This window comes from Callithrix jacchus, chromosome 17, assembly GCF_049354715.1.
Source record: "Callithrix jacchus isolate 240 chromosome 17, calJac240_pri, whole genome shotgun sequence".
In the NCBI taxonomy this organism is placed as follows: domain Eukaryota; kingdom Metazoa; phylum Chordata; class Mammalia; order Primates; family Cebidae; genus Callithrix; species Callithrix jacchus.
The window spans coordinates 48252847-48273984 of NC_133518.1; the positions used below are offsets into that span (position 1 = coordinate 48252847).

A 21138-nucleotide genomic window follows, 5' to 3' on the forward strand; every position below is an offset into this window, starting at 1 on the left:
CCTTATCAAGTGCACTTTCAGGGACTTGGTGTCAAAAGAAGTGGTGTAGGTAGACCAGATTTTCCATTAGTTTTATTGCTAAGAAAAGGAAAACTGGATTTGCCAAAATGAAGGTTGCTGGTACCCTTATCAAGTATACTTTCAGGGACTTGGTGTCAAAAGAAGTGGTGTAGGTAGACCAGATTTTCCATTAGTTTTATTGCTAAGAAAAGGGGGCTATAAAATGTCAGCTAGAAGAGAATGGAGATACAAATTTTTTCCTAAAGGATAGAAGATATTTGAGCTTGTGTACATGTTGAAGGGAAAGATCCAGCGGAAACTCTGAGGACACAGGAACTAATAGCCAAAGCCCTGGTGAGGGGATTAGTCTCAGAGGAAGGTGGATACCTTTCCCAGTGAGGCAGGAGGAAAGAAACCAATTTACAGATGGAAGAAGAATATGAGGAATTTCTTTCCATGACTGCTTCAATTGTTCTCAGTGAAACTGAAAGCAAAATTATTTATTAAAGTTTAGGGGACAGGAGAGGTGTTAAGGAATTTGGGAAGACAGTGAAAATCTGAAATAGATGAAAATAAGGAGGTATCTGATTAGGAACAGGCAAAAGTAAGGACAGATCCTGAAACATTCAGCAGGATTGATGCAGAAGTAGAGATGGTACAAATGACTGGATTGATCCAGGGCTTCTCATGAAGGCCGGAATACAAAAAGAATAGCAGCAAGAGATTCAGGTAGGTGTAAGCACTCACAGGAGAAGTATGAGGTAATATGTTTATTGACTAAATAATGTTGATCAGGAAGGAGCAAAAGAGAGAAAAAGTCCCTTAGCAGTTTACTAAAAATCTCCCACTAGGATGACATCTGTTTGTGTAATACGCTTTGACTCTAATTGTTAGATTAACCAACAAATATTTCTCTGCATATTAGTGTAGACTTCATTAAATCATTTGAGATGTAGACAGCCTATTTTTTCATCATGCTTCTTTTAAAAGTTGATAAAGATAAAAGTGTCTCTGCTAACTTTTAGCAAAATAAATGTGAAGACCAATAAAACTCAAAGTGGAAAAGAAAACCTTAAAAATTTTCACAAAAAAGGCAGTATTTTAGAAGAATAGTTTGGTTATAAACACATTTTTAAAAAGCAGCAGTCTTTAAGTACAAAGAGAAAGTTTTTGGTGTCAGAATCACATTAATTATTGAGCTACAGTATTTTTCAATTCTAAAATACATTTTTGGGGATATTTTAGCATCACTGAAATGGAAATACATCTTAGTTGGTAGCATCGTAAAATCCCTATTGGCCAGGCAGAACTGTGACACGGTTGTCATTTATTGAACACACTCTAGTAAGATCAAGAAAACGCCATCATAAAAAAACATGCAGAAGGTCTTGGCAGAAAATTCCCAAAGATCATAGCAAAAGACTCTTTTAAGAAAGGTTTCGGCTGGGCGCAGTGGCTCACGCCTGTAATCCCAGCACTTAAGGAAGCTGGATCATGCAGTCAGGAGATTGAGACCAACCTGGCCAACATGGTGAAACCCTGTCTCTACTAAAAACATAAAAATTAGCTGGGCATGGTGGCATGTGCCTGTAATCCCAGTTACTGGGGAGGCTGAGGCAGTAGAATTGCTTGAACCAGGGAGTCAGAGGTTGCAGTAAACCAAGATTGTGCCACTGCACTCCAGCCTGTTGATAGAGCAAGATTCCATCTCAAAAATAAAAAGAAAAGAAAAGAAATGCTTCATCACTAAATACTCTGGATGGCAGAGAAAGCAAGCATGAACATAGGTGGCTCTAAATTAAAAAGTGATTTTAAAGAGTTTGAATCTGAATGGAAGAAATTCTAGAAATATTTTAACCAATTATTTCCACTGTATTTTATTTATGTATGCACAAGAGTGATATATAACAAAATATATATGTCAGACTGGGCACAGTGCCTCATGCCTATAATCCTAGCACTTTGGGAGGCCAAGGTGGGTGGATTACCTGAGGCCAGGAGTTCACAACCAGCCTGGCCAACATGGTGAGACCCCATCTCTACTAAAAATACAAAAATTAGCTGGGCATGGTGGTGCATGCCTGTAATTCCAGCTACTCAGGAGACTGAGGCAGGAGAATGGCTGGAACCCAGGAGCCGAAGGCTGCAGTGAGCTGAGATTGCACCATTGCACTCCAGTCTGGGTGACAGAGTGGGACTCCGTCTGAAAAAAAAAAAACATCTGTCAACATAAGCCCATAGAACTCTTTCAATAAGTAAAAAAAAGTTCTAGATGATAAGCATTCTATTATTGTCAATAGTTTTTTCTTTCTTAATGGCACATGAAATAATGAGTGTTTTATAATCTTGATATAAAATAGAAAAAATTTCAATCTAAGGCCGGGTGCAGTGGCTCATGCCTGTAATCCTAGCACTTTGGGAGGTCAAGGTGGGTGGATCACCTGAGGTCAGGAGTTCAAGACCAGCCTGCCCATGATGGTGAAACCCCATCTTAAAAAAAAAAAAAAAAAGAAAAAATTTCAATCTAAACATCTATTATAGTCTGCGTTATGCCCGTAGTAAAACAGACTACTTCGGAAATCATAATTGTTCTGAATGTGTATATTTACGCTGCCTCATGTCTGTGGCATGCTGCCAGCCCCACCCCCCAGGCCTTTGGTCTCTACTGGTCCTTTTGTCTACATAAATGGCCAGAATCTGTTTTCCTAATTTCTGGCTAAGTGGTTCAGATGCATTTGTAGAGTTCATTCAGCAAATATTTATCAAGCACTTACTATTACCATCACTTTAAGCAGATTATGATTACTCTAACAAGTACTTTCCAGTGACTCTGGAAAATTCCACAATAAACTGCTATGTGGCAATTCCTAATGAAGTAGATCTGCTATGAAACAAAGGTTTAGAAGCAGCAGATAAGAAAAGTAAGGAGAGGCACTGGATTTTGAAAGATAAGAGCCTTATCAGGTAAAACTGGGTTGGACTGGGCCTTGTAAACAAAAAGGAATTCTATGAAGGAAGAAGAGATAGGAAAAGGTTTGTGTGTTTGGAGAAGTATTAAGGAGTGTGGTATTGGTAAGGTTGAAAATGTACAGTAAGGGTTTCACAGTTTTAAGGTCTCCTCCAAACAAGAACAAGAAACAGGAAGGCAAACTTCGTCTTCAAAAACCTAGGAGACACCTGTAACCCCAGATCACTATATATGAAGATAGAAAGGAGAAGTAGGAATGGTAAGTGACTTAGTTTACTGATGGGAAGCAAACCAGTTCACCCTGCACAACCCAAAGAAAGGCAAGGTTTGTTGGTAGCAGGTACCACAGAAAATGGAGTAGGGTAGAGGACTGAACATAGGGGGACTATTTGAAAGTCGTCTGTAAAAGAATAGTTAGGTCTCTCTACCCTCACTCCACAAACTCAGAAAATCATCCTTTTTTCACCCTGCTGAAAATAGAAACTTTATGTGCTGAGAGGAAAAAGCTGAACCTGAAAAATACTAACATCAGGGGCATCAGACAAAGATGGCAGTAAAGGATTGAAAATAAAAGAGGCCCAGAAACCAGGTCACCAAAATCAGGCTTACTACTTCCAGCCCCTAGGCCCCACTGTGGATTAAAGAATCTTTTTCTGGAGAAATAGAAATATCATCTCGCTACATGATCACCTTACGGTGAAGCCCACTAATTGACAAATGCTGCCCACGAACACAGAGCTTCCCCTCAGCTTTTTAGAGCTTCACTTTTATTCTGAAATCAACTTTACTGATAATTTACATACAATAAAAACATATTAAGTATATAGTCCAGTGAGATTTGACAAGAGCCAGGTAACCACTGCCTTAAAAAAAGAACATTTTTAACACCACAAAACTATCTCTGGGCCCTTTCCCAATTTCCCTCACCCACAATATCCAACAACCATGGATCTGATTTCTATTTACTACGGATAAATTTTGCCAGTTCTAGATCTTCATATTAACATAGTTATATATGTACTTTTCTTTCTGGCTTCTCTCATTTAGTAAAATGGATAAATCTCAAAACTAAGTGCTATCTGTTATCAGTTGTACATTCCTTTTTACTGCTGAGTAGTATTCTACTGTATGAATATACCAGAATGTGTTTTATCTATTCAACAAATGGGTAAAACACATTCTGGTATATTCATACAGCTCACGGACATTTGAGCTGTTTTTAGTTTGGGTTATTATGAATTAAAGCTACTATGAACAATCAAGTAAAAATCTTTTTGTGGATATGTGTTCATTTCTTTTGGGGAATAAGCAATAGAATTACTTCATCATGATAAATGTACATTTAACTTTATAAGAACCTGCAAAATTGCTCTCCAGTGTGGTTCTACCATTTTATACCCTTAGCAGCAGCACCTGAGAGCTCTAGTAGCTCTGCATCCTTTCAGATACTTGTCAATTTTAGCCATCTCAGTGAGTGTGAAGTGGTAACCCACTGTGGCTTTAATTTGCATTTCTCTGCTGACTAATGATGTTGACTATTTTTTCATATGCTTACTAAAAATTCATAGATATCTTCTTTTGTAAAGTGTCTATTCAGAATCTTTAATTACTGAATTCTAAGGGTTAATTATATATATATATATATTTAAACACAGGTCCTTGGCCAGACACAGTAGCTCAGGCCTGTAATCCCAGTACTTTGGGAGGCTGAGGTGGGTGGATCATGAAGTCAGGTGTTTGAGCCCAACCTGGCCAATGTGGTGAAATCCTGTCTCTAAAAAACGAAATAAAACAAAACAAATGAACAAACAAAAAAACCCCACAGACATTATTTCCTAGTCTGTGGCTTCTCTTTCCATTTTCTCAGTAGTGGCTTTTAAAGAGTAGGAGGTTTTAATCCTGTGAATTAATTTCCATCAATCCAATTTATCATTATTTTCTTTTAGAGTTAATACATTTGTATATATTACCTTAAGATCTTTGCTTATCCTAAGGCCATAAGGATTTTCAATGGTTTTATAATTGAAAAGAATGAAACACTTCCCTCTCTTGACTCCTGGGACATATTTGTCTGGTTCTTCACCTGCCCTTTGAAAACTCATTGTCTGTCTCCTTTCTTGCATTTCTCTTCTTGTCCCCTATGTGCCAGCCTTCCTCTGAGTTTTGTCCTTTGCCCCCTTTTACATCCTACATATGCTCCATCTTGTCCACTCTTGCAGCTTTAAAACCTTTATCTGGTGCTTCCTCTCAAATATTTAATTCCTGTCTCTTCACTGCCAAGTATATCCAACTACATGGGGAATACTTTCTCCTGAATGTCTACTGAAACCTATGACTGAAGCTGAATTCATCTCCCTGCAAACATTAGAGATACACTTTTCTGTGTGTCTCTCCCTAATTTCATGGGGAGTTGATATAATCTTAAATATTAATGTAATGATGGAAATTGTAGAATGGTCTTATGCGTACTTTGTTGCTATTTATTTGTTCCACTTCAGGAAACATCTGGAGCAGAGTATGAGGTAAAGAAATTTCACTGCTTATCTCAGCTAATGAAAGGGTTCAAGAAGAAATGATCAACATCAATCATAGACAAAAGACAGAGTTGACTGAATGCCCGTGTCACTTAGGTGGATCACTTGAAGACTGAGAGCAGAAAAAAACTAGAAAATTGTCTCGAAAACTTTTTTATTTAACAGAGTACACAAGGTGTCATGATTCAGAAGTAATGAGTCATTTAGAAATAATAAAACTATTACTTTGCCTGGAAAACGTAGGCAATGTTGGGTCGATGACTCAGTGTGGAAACTGCTTCCAACAGAACACTTTAAAGGAATACCAAAAGTGTACTGTAAGGCCTATTTGTGGAACTAAAAAGGAGACCTGGAATTTTATTTGTTGTGTCCACTTCAAAAAGAGTTGAGAAATTTAAAAGATAATAAAATAAATAAAAATAAAATTAATATAGTTGAGAAAATAAAACATCTCTTACAGAAAAGATTTTCTGATGCTCAAAGAAATGGTATACATGGGTATCAAAGAACCATTAATGCTTTAACTTTAGGGCTAATGTCTGAATGAGGCTAAGGGTAATATAAAAACATTCAGCAGTAGACCTGATTTGAGCACATGGGAATTAGGAAGTACTTAAAAACTTACTTTTATTTTTACCGCAGTGAAGAAACAGAAAATGTGGGTGAGGGGAGAAAGCACCAGGTGAGCAGTCAGGAGCTCCTAATCTCAGCTTCTGCATTGACCAGCTCGGTAACTTGGTCAAGTCACTTCCCTCACTGGGATTTCATCTTTTCGTCAGGAAAAACAGGATGAAAGATGGCTCTGGGGTCTAGAGAAAAGCAAAATTTGTTTTTTCTTGGTTTGAATTAGGAAAGGGCTACATTTACCAGAAAACTATTTTGTATTATTTGACATCGGAAGTATGAAAAACTGGCTATTAATTTTTAATGCATGTAATTTGCAAAACTACTGATTTCTCTGAGAACTATCTCCAAAAGGAATATCTGAGGTTAAATTTTTACCACGTTTTCTAATATAAAAAATTCTTTATTATGTATTCCAAAATATCACCAATAGTTTTTGTCTCTGTCTAGCTGTATTTTAAGTTACTTTAGTTCACACAATTTCAAGTATTTTTCTTATTTTAGAGGGAAACATATAAAAATCAGGTAACATTCTACAGGCAAAATTCATTTAGGCAACTTAGAAGAATACACGTATTTTATAACACAGTTTAATAAACATTGAGTCCCACCACAGACCAGGTACCCTTCAACATAAAGAACTATGCACTCTATGGTTCTGCCTTAAGCAGCTCACAGTCTGAGTAGGCATGAAAGTGGATACATAACCTTTAGGCAAAATGAAGGCACACCAGAGAGGTTACCTGCCAAACACAGTCCTGGAATAAAGTAGTAGTAGTTGGCTGAAGAAAGGGAAAACATCCTGTGAGAAGAGGGAGCAAAGCAGAAAGCAGCATGGGATGTGTGAGAGCTAGCAGGAACCTGGCATTATTTGAGTGTCAAGTTTGAAGACAGGCTTCCAGGAGCCAAAGCTGAAGGAGTGGGGCAAAGGCAACACAGCATCAGAAAGCCCCTGGGAGGTTACACCTTGGAATTGGGGGAGGAGACAAGGTCAAATGTGCACTGTGGGATATTACTATTGTAGTGTTGTGGAGGACATACTTGAGAACACAAGATGAAGCTGGGTAGGTAGAAGGCCTCTGCAGAGTTTAGAAGAGAATCAGTGAGGCTACAAATGAAGGGAGCTCAGGGGCTTAAGTGCTAATCATGATCACAAAACTAGAGCAGGATCCGGACACAAGACTTTTATCTTTAAATCCATCCTTTTCTAAATACCTGTACAAGTACAAATTTTGATCAAAGTTAACAAGAAATTGAAATTTATTAACTAAAGTACGAATATATTTTTAAAAGGACTGTATATTAAGTACTCCAAATTTTCAGAGCATTATAGAAAACAAACAAGGCTTGTTTACAGGAATTCATGAGCTAAAATTATAGGTCAATTCATTTAAGAGATATTTATTGAGCTCCTCCTGGGTCCTGATGAAGACCACATTCTAGGACAATTCCTTTTAGAACATCATTTTTACATCCTTCTTCCCTTCCCTGACAAGTTAGTTTTGATACAAGTGAGCAGAGAGGGTCTTTGGAGTCTAGATTCTGGAGACTGACCAAGAACCTATTGTAAAAGAAACAGAATCATGAGATCAGGGAAAAGCTGCTTGTGTGGGATGATATGAGAAGAATCCCAAAGAATGGTATGGATGGCAGTAAGCTAGAGTAGAGCCTGGACTTGCCTTCAATGCAGTTTGGAATTGACAAACCAAAGTGATTGTTTTTTTTTTTTTGAGACGGAGTTTCGCTCTTGTTACCCAGGCTGGAGTGCAATGGCGCAATCTCGGCTCACCGCAACCTCCGGCCCCCTGGGTTCAGGCAATTCTCCTGCCTCAGCCTCCCGAGTAGCTGGGACTACAGGCACGCGTCACCGTGCCCAGCTAATTTTTTGTAATTTTTAGTAGAGACGGGGTTTCACCATGTTGACCAGGATGGTCTCGATCTGTTGACCTCGTGATCCACCCGCCTCGGCCTCCCAAAGTGCTGGGATTACAGGCTTGAGCCACCGCGCCCGGCCCTGTTTTTTGTTTTTTAAACAATAGTTTTAACCTTTATAAAAGTAATGACCATAGAAATAAGACAAATTGCAGACAAAAGTGAGAGTGATACCAGAGAAATTACAAAGAGGAAAGCAAAGATCACAGCTAGAGGTAGTATCAATGTGAACATTTTTGTAAATATACTTTTGGGCTTTAAAAATGCATATACATATAAACAGTCATGGAGATTTTGTGCATATAATTCTTTAAACAAAAGTAAGATTATAGTTTATTGCCTGTTTTTTCTTCCACTTAATATAGAGAAACTTCTTTCCCTGAAAATAAAAATCCATAGTATACAATTTATAGACATTGGGCACAGTAAATTTACTCATTTAACTTTCTAGTAAGGCATGTTTGGCTGTAAGGCACGTTAGGGAGGTAAGGTACAGAAAGGAAGCAAGCAATAAGCAAGTAAGAAAACTGACTTCAGCTGTGGCAGCATCTGAATATTTTAAAGGTACAAAGAAGGTAAGACATATGGAAGTTCAGGAGGTTTTTGTGTTCCAGACATAGATGAATAATGTCTGAATCTGGAATTCTTTGTGGATGAAGAAGAATTTCCAAGAGGGAAACAAAAAAGGACTGCAACCCAACACATACTATAAATGAAGTAATTTCAAATCTTCACATCTGCAGAACAGATAGATAGAATGTCAAGAAAGCACTGAGACAACTAAAAACAGCGGGTGGACTGCCAGGGAAAATCCAAGTCCCGTTCTAATGAACATCCACAATCACAACTGTCCAAGGAAGTGGCAGAACTCCCAAAGTATACTCTAATAGAAGGTGTACTTTCACATGAGATTCCAGGTGGCTTTAAGACTTCATGTGTCCTCTGGGTCTCCACTTTCCCAAGTGTTTGGGTGGGTTCTCTGGGTTACAAACTGTGCTTGTCAGAGTTCCCTTGGAAGCTGCATTTCTTACTGCAACAAGAACAGCTCTGTTTTTATCTGTTTTAGATATTGAATCTCTAAAAAAAATGTTTTACTCGAAAAAGCAGTTCCACAGGTCAAAAGTGTTCTTAAAATAACAGGGTGAAAAAAAATAACATTCCCCTTTCAGTTTATTTGTTAACCACAAAGGGGAAAATGTAAATATATAATGGAAAGATATGAACATTACCACCTTAACATGTTAGACAAACTGGGCATCAGTAATGGTGGGACAATCACATCATATGTGCCTCCCAAATTGATTCAGTGTGAAGACTGCAGCATCACTGATGCTCATCAAAAATATTTAATCAGTCAATCATTTACATCTAATGTCCAATTCCAGAAAATACAGGATATAGAGAAATAAGTTAATACCATGAGGAAGCAGAGAAATTCATGATATGGATCATTCTGTAAGATAGCTGGCCTGCTGTCTTCGGTGGGTGGGTTAGGGGAAAAGAAAGCAAAAGAGACACCACATACAAAGGCTCTGAGGTGGAAGCACAGCTTGAATGTTTTAGCAAGAAGGAGAATGCCAGTGTGATTAGATTTTGCTTTTACCTAAGTGAGATGAAAAGCTACTGAGGAGTTTTAAGCAGAGAAATGATATGACCTGATGTTACTTCACAAAATCATTCTGTCTGTTAGGATGAGAGCATACAATAGGGACAAGAGCAGAAGAGGGAGACCAGAAAGGGGGCTATTAGAATAATCCAGGCAAAAGATGATGCTGGCTTGGACTAGGTTACAGTAGTAGAGGCAGGGTGAAAAGTAGTCAGATTCTGGATATATTTTCAAAGTGGAGCCAGTAGAATACATGAGTGGATTTTATGGAAAAGAGGGAGGTCAATAATAAATCTAAGAGTTTTTAAAAAAAACTGTTTTTTTTTTTTTTTTTTCCTTGAACAATTGAAGATGAGAACTGACATTAACTGAGCCTGGAAAGACTGAAGAAAGAATAGATTTGTTTGTGAGAGAGGAAGTAGTGGTTGCAAGGAGGATCGGTAGTTCAGTTTTGGACATGTTAATTTTAAGATGCCTATTAAGATGTTCAGGTACAGGTGTCCAGAAGGCTGCTACAGAACTAAGCCTGGAGTTTAGGGGACAGATCTGGGTTGACACAAATTTGGGAGTCATAGTTTAAAGTAAAACTAGATGAGATCACCAAGGGATGGAATACAGAAAGTAATGAGGAGATATCCAAAGGCTGAGCCATGGGGCACTTCAAACATGCAGAGTGGCACTGTCCAGTGGAACTTTCTGGTGATGATGAAATACTTATGTCTGCACCATGCAACAGTAGTCACTTTCCACATGTGGCTATTGAGCACCTGAAATACAGCCAATTGAAATAGCTACATGTAGCTAGTGGATACAGTACTAGACAGTACAGATCTAAATTATGGGGAATTGAAGAAGAACCAGCAAAAAAGACTGATAAAATGGCCAGAGAGGGAAGAATTACTATGATATAATTCTCCTTAGGTCTCTCACATTTCTGCAAATATTGTGAGGCATGCTCTTGATAATCGGTGATGTGATACATGACAGTTCCAGACTATCTTTTCAAAGGTGTTTTCATACTGAATAGCCTTGGAAGACAGTGTCTCCCTCCAGAGCAACAGGTTACTGTCCAGCATAATAAAGATAATATTTCCCTCTGGAACAAAGAACAGGCTTGCTTATTGTCCATTAAAAAATATTTGGGTTCCCTAAGATCAAGTTTCCCTTCCAATAACACAGCTTTACTGTGTGTACAGGTATCATCTGACCTCTTCATATTGCTCTGGGGGAACTGGAAATCAGGAAACCAGTACAAAAATACTGATACTCTGGTTATATTATTGCTGTAAGTAATAAACTATCTTCTGTCTCTGATCCAGAAGTCTCGTGTCTTCTACCATTATACATGAAACTGTGGCATACTAACTTGTTAGTATATAAACACAGTAAAATCTTAGATCCTTCATAGTTCTTGACAAGTATCTCAGAAGACAAGTAAAGGTGTTTCAAGGAGGAGAAAGTTAGTGATCAACTCTGTTCCTGAATGTTAAGTCACAGGTGTTGAGAAATGACAGATGGGGACATCACTGATAACCAAAAAGAACAGTTTTATTGGAATTATGGAGGAAGAAGTCTGACTGGCTTCAGTTCAAAAAAGAATGGGAAGGGAAAAATAAGCAACAGAACATAGGTAATTAAAAAAAAAAGTTTTTTTTCTGAGATGGAGCCTCTCTCTGTGGCCCAGGCTGGAGTGCAGTGGTGATATCTTGGTTCACTGCAACCTCTGCCTCCCAGGTTCCAGCAATTCTCCTGCCTCAGCTTCCCAAGTAGCTGGGATTACAGGCGTGTGCCATCACACGTGGCTAATTTTTGTATTTTTTTTAGCAGAGATGAAGTTTTTAGCAGAGATGAAGATATTGGCCAGGCTGGTCTTGAACTCCTGACCTCGTGATCCACCCAACTTGGCCTCCCAAAATGCTGGGATTACAGGCATGAGCCACCGCACCTTGCCGATAATTCTTTAAATAAGTTTTGCTACGATGTTTACGTGAAATAAGGCAAAAGTTAGAGGAGAAAGCAGAGTCAAGAGGGATTATTTTTAACATAGAAGAAATAAAAGCATATATTCATGCATAGAATAGTAGGAAGGAAACCTGATGACACAAGAGAAAGAATTACAAAGAACTCAGGGTAGTTCTTTCACACTAACAGGAAAGAAAGCAGAGTATATGGATACTACTGCAAGTAGTGGGTATCTGTGGTGATAAATCTCTTTCCTGACTCAGTTTCTTAGTGAAACAGCAAGCAAGGCCATCAGTTGAGAGCGAAGAGTGGGGAGATGTCCAACATGAAGGAGACTGAAGAAACAGTCATCTAAGAGGAGATGAAAGTGAGAAAAAAATGGCTGGAGAATTCTACTATAATAGTCAGGCATCATTAAGGATCCACTTGAGGTTATGATAATTAATGTAAGGCAAGTTCAGCAGCATGGTTTTACAGGCAAGGAATAGGCAAAGAATTGGATTTAACTGGTTCTGTGGGTTAACCAGGCAAGGCTGCTGAAGTGAAAGAGGGTCAAAGAAATTGAGTATGTATACAAGAAAGAGAAGATAGTGACTGATGATGAAATCTAAGCCTCTACCCCTTCCACCTCCTGAAACCTTAACCCTTCTGCTGAGCCTCGTGGGACTCAAGAGCAGTTATCAGCAAAATCCTCATATTCTTGACCTCTGAAGCTTTCTTCAACTTCGTTTACCTTAATATTTAAATAGAAACTGAACTCTTCCCTGAGAATGCTGCTTTCCCTGTATCCCTTTTAGATGATGACTTTTTCTCCTCCATACTCCCCAAAACATGAGACCTGGTAAGTTTTTTCCTCACCACTGCTTCCAGATCATTTGTCCTTTGCCCCCTCTAAAAATTCTCTGCTCTGAGTCACGTAGCATCTCTACTGCCTGCTATCCTTCCTTATTGCAGTCATTTATGTCTCCCCAAGGTTACTCCCTTTCATTCCTTGATTTTAGCTTCTGGCTGTCACTCCAACACTATTTCTGTCATAAATCTTATTGTAGTATCCAAACAAATAATTCGTCTGATATTCTGTCCTTTTATTCTCTTGACCTTTTTTTCCACAACAATAAAAATGCTGATCTTGTTCTCAAGCCACTTTATCCCATGGTCATATCCTAAGCCTTTAGAACATCTAAGAGTACATCTTAACAACCACACATCTGGAGATGCATCATTTACCAAAAAGTTTACTGTATGCCTCCATTGACAGGGTCAAAAGAACGGTTATACATTAGGTGTAAGACTACCCTATGCAGGAATTCATGCTACCTTCATCAACAGATAAACAGCGAGGAGGAGGGAACTAGGCATGCATCCTCTGATGTTGAGCTTGTATTCCTTAGGTGGGGAGGAGTGTGTGTGTGAGAGAGAGAAAGAGGGAGAGTGAGGGAGAGAGAGAAACAAAGTGAGAAGGATTGGGGTAGAGACAGAGGTACAGTGCTATGCTGACCCTTCTTATACTGGGCTCTCAAAGAGAAGATTAATATTATTATATCATCATTTAAAAGTACTTACATATGCTAGGTGTATAAGTCTGTTTTCACACTGCTATAAAGAAATACCTGAGACTTGGTAATTTATAAAGGAAAGAGGTTGCTAGGGTTTGGTTTTGTGTCCCCACCCAAATCTCATCTGGTAGCTCCCATAATTTCCACCTGTTGTGGGAGGGACCTGATGGAAGATGACTGAATCATGGGGGCAGGTCTTTCCCATGCTGTTCTTGTGACAGTGAATGGGCCTCATGAGATCTGATGGTATTAAAAAACGGGAGTTTCTCTGCACAAACTCTCTTTTTGCCTGCCACTATCCATGTAAGATGTGACTTGTTCCTCCTTGCCTTCTGTCATGATTGTGAGGCCTCCCCAGCCATGTGGAACTGTGTAAGTCCAATTAAACCTCTTTTGTTAATTGCCCAGTCTCAGATATGTTTTTATCAGCAGCCTGAAAATGGACTAATACAGAGGTTTAAAATTGACTCACAGTTCTGCATTGCTGGGAAGGCCTCAGAAAACTTACAATCATGGTAGAAGGGGAAACAGGCAGCAGGAGAGAGGGAACAAAGCTGGAAGAGCTCCTTATGAAACTATCAGATATCGTGAGGACACACTATCACGAGAACAGAATGGAGGAAACTGACCCCATGATCCAATCGCCTCCCAGGTCCCTCCCTCAATACTTGGGGACTACAATTACAGGTGAGATTTGGTTGGGACACAAAGCCAAATCATATTACTAGGGCTGTGCTGAGTATTTAAATGCATCATCTAATTTAATTCTTATGTCAACACTGAAGTGTTATCTCTATTTTACAGATGAGGAAAATGAGACTTATAGAAGTTAAAAAAATTTGCTCATGTTACATACTCAAAAAGTAGAAGGGTGATTTGAGCCCAGGTTTCTCTAACATCAAAGCTCTTTAGTCTTACTCTATGTCTACATTAAGGCTAAAGGAGCTGGGGTTGTCAGTTCCTAAATCCCTGCTAAAATTCCAGATTTCTTAAGTTCTAGGGAAGGACCTCTCAAAATAGGAAAGGAAAGAAGGAAAGAGAAGGAAGGGTAAGGGAAGAGTAGTCAGAAAGGGAAGGAGGGAGAGAAAATCTATAGAACACCAAAGTTGCTACAGTAACCTGATAGGATGAACAAAAAGGTGGGTTTCTGTTAAACCCCAATTTTGTTTTCCAAAAAGTTTGAAAACCTGATAAATTTATTAGAGAGTAATAAACTGTGACACATAAAATAGCTATAAAAAGAAAATCATAACAGATAATAGAGCAAAATTTACAGGTGGCTCTTAAAAAACCAATGAATAATGTTAAGTGCTACCTCTCTCTGAACTTCAGGCTATAAGTATATTGTTAGTCTTTGTAAGTATAATTAAGACAATGAGCTTGTTCAATAATATAACTGACTGGGACATAATTAAAAGCATATTCACAAGTGGTATCATATCCAGAAATAGAATTACATACAAAACGTGCCATAAGGCTAAGCATAAAACTTTACTTAAAAAAAAAGTGACCTGTGAGATTAAATCAGCAAGAGGCAAACAGAAGATACAGAAGGCTCTAAATGTGGAAGATTACAAATATCAGGGCAAGACAAAGCAATTTAAAAAAACTTAACAGAAGAATAAAACACAAGATTTGATTTACTCTTGATTTAGTGAAAACATAAATACAAAAGCAAAGATGCTCTGAAAAGAAGAAACTTTTTGAAATAATTTCCATTTATTTGCAAAGTCTTTTTAGTATTAAGCATTTATAAAACTGTTATAGTTTCTCAGGAAGGAAGATGATGGGATTCAGGTGGCAGTGTGATGAATCAGGGAAGGAGACGCAGATGAATCAGGAAGCCACACAATTTACTCATCCTTATATCCCCAACAGATAGCCAGTGCACAGTATAAAATATAAATCTAATAATATTTTCTTAAACAGTCAGATGCTGTGAAGCACACCCCCAAAATTAAACTGGGGTAGAGAAATGGGGCAAAAGCCCAGTGGAAATATCTGTAAGAAGAAAATGCAGATTACTTTGAGCTGAGCCTTCACAGTCCTCATGTGTCCCTTGACAGAACCCATTGCTTAGCTCCTGCCCAGAATACAGCTTTGGTATCTTATTTCTTCACCCCACTGATGCCCTCTATTTAACCAACCATGACTATGAAATCTTATCACATTTAACGTTATTAGTTCATTTTTGCACTGAGCTTGGCAACTGGAAGAGTACATGAAGTACTCATCTGTCTGTAAGGCAAATGCAGGCAAAAAGTTATGATCCCGTAGGCTCAAGAGTAGTACCTAACTAACCAAAACCACCCATAGGACACAAATCTGAATTACCACCTCTAGTGGGGTTCTGTGGCTGCAATTTCAGCAGGAAATTTTTCATTCAATATTATGAAAGGGGTGTGTGTATGTATGTGCTGTGGGGGGTGGCTGGAGTTGGGCAAGATGATACTGAGATCAGATGGGAAAACAGAACTGAGAGCAAGGTTCAACCGCAGGAAGCCAAAGGGGAGTCCAAATCAAAAGGCCAGAACAGGTATGGAGATTGACCACAGAGTCAGGAATTTGAGAATGGGAGCATTGAGAATAAATACAGTCATCTGCGATAACAGCCTGCAAGGTTATTCATGACTTGCTTTTTATTTCTTGGTCATACATGTGGTATGTCAGGCTGAGCTGATGGGTCTAACTCTAGGGTCAGGACAGCAACCTATCCAGCTTCACCAACCTTTGACGGCCATTCAGCCTCAAGTGCCCTGAAGGGTATAATGAGAACCTGAGACATTTCCAAAGTTCTTCATTCAGCTGACATCCTACCTGTGGGACTGCAGGAATCCTTGTATTTTGTAGATGAAGCCCAACAAGAGTTTGTTATTAATTACCTATTAAACAGACAAAGAACCTGACAATCCAGTAGATGCACAACTGGAGTACATTATTGCAAAACAACCTTTTACAGGTGTCTTGCTAGGTGTTTGCAAGTTCATAAAAGTGGAATGGCTACCTGCCATATTTGTAGCCAATACCTAGGATATAAACGCTTTCAGTAAGACCTGTCAACGTTATCTCAAAAAAAAAAAAAAATCTCTTAATTTTGACCACTTTTTAAATCTCCATTATTGGATAACGAACCTAACCATCATCCCCTCTCACCTGAAGTACTGTAATGGACTTCTAACTGGTCTCCCTGCTTCCACTCTTGCCTCTCCAAACTCCAGTCATTCTGCAAACAGCACAACCAGAGAAATACAAATCAGAGCGAATTGTTTTCCTTTTTAAACTCCTCTCCCATAGTCTATAATTGTTCCAGTCTGCTAACCACCTCCCTAACCTCATCTTGTATTATTCTCCCTTGGCCTTTTTTCAGTTCTTCAAATGGCTTCTTCCTCTCCCTTGACCAATGGCCCCATCTCATTACTCTCTGCCCCATTATGCAAGTTAATGTCTTTATAGAACTTAGAAGTTCTTGGATTTATTTACTGTTTACACATTTACTGTCTTTATCCCTGCAATAGAATGTACACTCTAAAGGCAAGGATTTTGTTTGTCACCACTGTATCCTAACACTAAAACACTGCTTGGAATATATAAGCACTCAGTGAAGGAAAAGAAGAAAGAAGGAAGGCAATTTGCTAATATACCACCACTTCAGTTTCCTTGACCAAGACCTAGACTAGAAAAAAAGTTACTTTTTGTAATCAGTTTTAAAGAGGGGTTGACTGGCTCCATCTAAAATAAAGTGGCCCTCCTGGCCATTTCTGAGAGTTGTTCAGCTTCATTTGGCATTTTACCTGATGAAAAAATATAGCCTTTGCTTTGACCCTAAGACCAGCATCCCTGGCCCCCATCCCAAATCCTCTAATACTGAGAGGCAAAGTATAGAAGACAATCTATACACATAAACTGAGAAAGACTGCCAGCAAGATACTCAATTATGAATCTACTATTGCTAGGTAAGTTACTTTACAGAAGTCTACTTATTGAATAACCTTCTGGCTCACCAATAAGATGGACCCACATCAACATGATTATCAAACTTAAAGAGCTTATGTTTGAATCCCCAGAGAACACATTCCTGTATAGGCATTTGGTTATCTAAGCAGCTGATCTTTATAAGCTCAAAAATAGAAGCATCAGGTTATAGATGCAGTTTGTTATTTTGGATGCTATAATACAAATTAATTTTTAATTTACATTTTAATATACACTTGGTGCCAAGTCAATCAGGCCTTGGTCCTTTAGGCAAAGTGACATATATGTATTGATGACTGGAAACCATTAAGAGCTTCTGATGTTAACAGTCTCCTTGTAAATGCCCTGCTATCACTTACCTGCTATGCAGGAAGGCTCAAGACAAACCGTGGGAAAACTAAGACACTTGAACATCAGTGGTTACCAAGCTAGTTGAGCTGAGTGGAACTTCATGGAAATCACCGGTTGATTTGGCAATAGCCTTAACAGACTTTTATCATGATGATAGCTGGTTCCTAAGGGGAAACAGACTTTGGCCCAAAGTGTCTATACCAATGTATAGGAGTCTACACTATACACCTTATGGAAATTTTTGGTTACATACTTAAAGTTCCAGTCATGTACGTCATCTCACCTCCTAAAGCCCCTTGTTCCTGTTGGGTGAAAATTGTCTATAAATTTTATTGGGCAATAAAGCTGCCTGGGGCAAAAGTAGTTCATGTTATAAACTGACTCAACCTTCCTTAACTATTATATCTTACCAACTTTTTTTTTAAGAAGGGGTTTATGCATATGTTATGCTCCTTTTTATCCCCCAAGCAATTGACTGCTTTTCAAACAAGCTTTCTCTCTTTACATACTGAACAAGATATTTCACTCATTTCCTCTTGACTTATACCCACTTCTTAGAGATCTGCCTTGTGCACAGGCTAGATGGGGAAACTATGTGTCACATGCTTTCCAATCTCTGGAAAATTTGGTTGGGACACTAACTCAAGGTAGCCCAATTATATTTTCTGTCCTGGGGACTTGAAATTGAAACTCTGAAAGACAGTCAATTAGCTGAGAGTTCTGAATCTTAAAAGCCCTATCATTTTGTGCCTGAGGCCACTGTTTTGGGGCATCCATGATGAGCAACATAGCAGGAGAGAGTGATGTTAAGAAAACAGAGCACACATAGTAGAGAGAGACAGAAGAGAGAATCATGTTTATTTTCAATGATGGCTTGCTGTACTTAATAAAATTTGAATGAACTGATGTGTTCTCTTTGTATCTTTTTACTTATAGAGGATATATATAAGTGGATGTTTATTCCTTAAAACCAATCAATTTCTACAACATGCAAATATACATCTTCATTGATATTCTATTTTTCTTTCAGCTCTTGCTTTCATAATACCCTACCTCCTTCCCCTCTCTTGGTATCTCTCTTCATTTCATCTATTGCCAAAAATCTCTTGTCCTATGTAATGGATACTTGCCATATTTCTTCTTCTGCCCAGTATGTTTTGGACATTCTAATCTTTTATTATAACGATGGCAGGATGAGTAATGCGGTCTGCCGATGTGCCTACTTTTACGACCAAAGCAACAACATGGATTGAGAGGGGAAACTTGTTACCCTTTTAAAATAAGCAGCAATGCTGTGCACTTCAGTTACAGGAACCCAGCATATGACACATCCTGTTCCCACACTAATCATGGTATGTCTTTTCCAGGCTGGCCAATCTGGATCCTGATCCAATCGACCATCAATCAGTACAATTTCAGTGGTCAGGCCTTTAATGCAGATCAGTGCTTCCCAGTGTTTTATTTGACAAATAAATCTTTTTTTTTTTTGAGATGGAATCTCCCTGAGTTGCCCAGACTGAAGTGCAGTGGCACAATCTTGGCCTCACTGCAACCTCTGCCTACTGGGTTCAAGTGATTCTCCTACCTCTGCTGCCCAAGTAGCTGGGATTACAGGCATGTGCCACCACACCCAGTTAATTTTTTTATTTTTAGTAGAGTCGAGGTTTCACCATGTTGGCCAGGCTGGTTTGGAACTCCTGAACTCAGGTAATCCATCTGCCTGGCTTCCCAAAGTGATGGGATTACAGATGTGAACCACCATACCTGGCCAAATAAATATTTAAAAAGTAATATTGCAAACTTCCTTAGGACTTTTTAAAATCACTAAAAAATTTTTAATGACACGATAAAGCAATTTTAGGTTAAAATATTTTACCATAAATCAACATATCATTTAAGACTGCATTATATAGTTTATGACATAATTTTTAATAATACTGATAACATTTAAGAACAAATTTTGACTTCTATTCACAGTAAATGAACTATTCTGTCATGTAAAGAAATTACAAGTTGATGAGAAGATGGACTTGGCAACAAATGTATATTAAAATATAGATTAAAAATTAACTTGTATTATAGCAATAACAAACTGCATCTATAACCTGATGCTTCCATTTTTGAGCTTATAAAGATTAGCTGCTTATTTTGGTAATATAGGGGTTTAGTTTTTAAATGTCAAGGCAGGATAAATGGTTTCACACTGCTCTTTGAGAGAATTTATTTGTAACACATTGTAGATTTTCATTACCAATAAATGAAAAGTCAAATTGGATAGAATCACCCTCTATCTTTTCTTCTTCCCATTTTCAAGTGTTTAAATTTTTTTTTAGAATTTTAACTACCTAAAGAGTACAATTAATTACCCTCCCCCCAAAAAATACCACACATCCAGTTGTCCACAACACCAATCATACAGAAAGCTGAAAATGAATTTTTTTTAAGAAAACCACTTCCTAATTATTTAATACATTGGGTCTTTCATTTGACAATTCATTTTAGAAATTAAAGCATCTTATATTGATTAGGCCTATGCTATCTTTCACGAGATTTAATAGAGTACCTCACTATTTGTATTTGGTGAACCAACCTGAAAATTATTTTCTCTAGAGCAGGGTTAAGAATAGGAAATAGCAAATGCCAATTACATGCATATGTAAATAAACATATAACTTTAAATATAAGGCATGCCTGGCTGATGTTTCTCTATCTTTATAATGATTTTTTTAAACTTTTTATTTTGGAATAACTCTAGATTTCCAGAAAAGTTCCAAAGATAGTACAGAAACACCCTTCACCTGGCTTCCTCTAATCATGGTAGTTTCCTGTAATCCCAGCTACTCAGGAGGCTGAGGTAGGAGAATTGCCTGAACCCAGGAGGCGGAGGTTGCGGTGAGTCGAGATAGCGCCATTACACTCCAGCCTGGGTAACAAGAGTGAAACTACATCTCAAAAAAAAAAAAAAAAAAATTAGATACTTCCTGGTATTTTATAAGAATGCTGATCAGCTAGGTGTGGTGGTTCACACTTGCAAACCTAGAACTTTGGGAGGCCAAGGCAGGTGAATAGCTTTTAGCTTAGGGGTTTGAGACCAGCCTGGGCAACATGGCAAAACCCTGTTTCTACAAAAATTAGTAGGGCATTGGTGGCTCACACCTATAGTCCCAGTAGTCCCAGCTACTGGGGAGGTTGAGGCTGGAGAACTGCTTGAGCCCAGGAGGTGGAAGTTGCAGTGAGCTGAGACTGCGCCATTATACTCCTAGGCAAGAGAGTGAGACTATCTCCAAAAAAAAAAAAGAATGCCTATCAGATGAATGCAACTTATGTATTTAATAAAGAACATCTTAAAATAATTTAGCAGAATTATATTTTCATGCTCTTTATTAACTTATATTTTGACATGTGTTACACACATGTTCCATCTTTAGCCAATAGTCCATTACGAGTACAAATTAAACCACAAATGCAACTAAGAACAATTAAAAACAGTGTAATGGTTAAAAACCACCAAAGTAGACAATAAACAATCAGGGATCATGACCACATTTGACCAGTTTCTTCTAATGACTATATATTTGCATCACACCATTAAAACTGTTGTCTTTACATGGAAAAATATTTAAACATTTTATT

At 38.2% G+C, this 21138-nt stretch overlaps 1 protein-coding gene across 12 annotated transcripts in view; it reads right to left on the reverse strand.

Annotated features, from left to right (window-relative positions):
- Positions 1 to 21138, reverse strand: part of PPP2R3A (protein phosphatase 2 regulatory subunit B''alpha) — a 190041-nt gene that overhangs the window by 157096 nt on the left and 11807 nt on the right. For 4 of the 12 annotated variants that reach the window (XM_035278271.3, XM_035278272.3, XM_054247033.2 and 1 more), the window contains exons 2-3: positions 16336 to 16405; positions 6128 to 6311 (exon numbers count right to left, since the gene is read on the reverse strand). The exons of 3 other annotated variants lie outside the window; for them this stretch is intronic. The gene's annotated coding sequence lies outside the window, so the exon portion shown is untranslated. The remainder of the gene's footprint in view (positions 1 to 6127; positions 6312 to 16335; positions 16406 to 21138) is intronic. 5 more of the 12 variants (XM_017965839.4, XM_054247032.2, XM_078354174.1 and 2 more) reach the window with 2 other exon arrangements.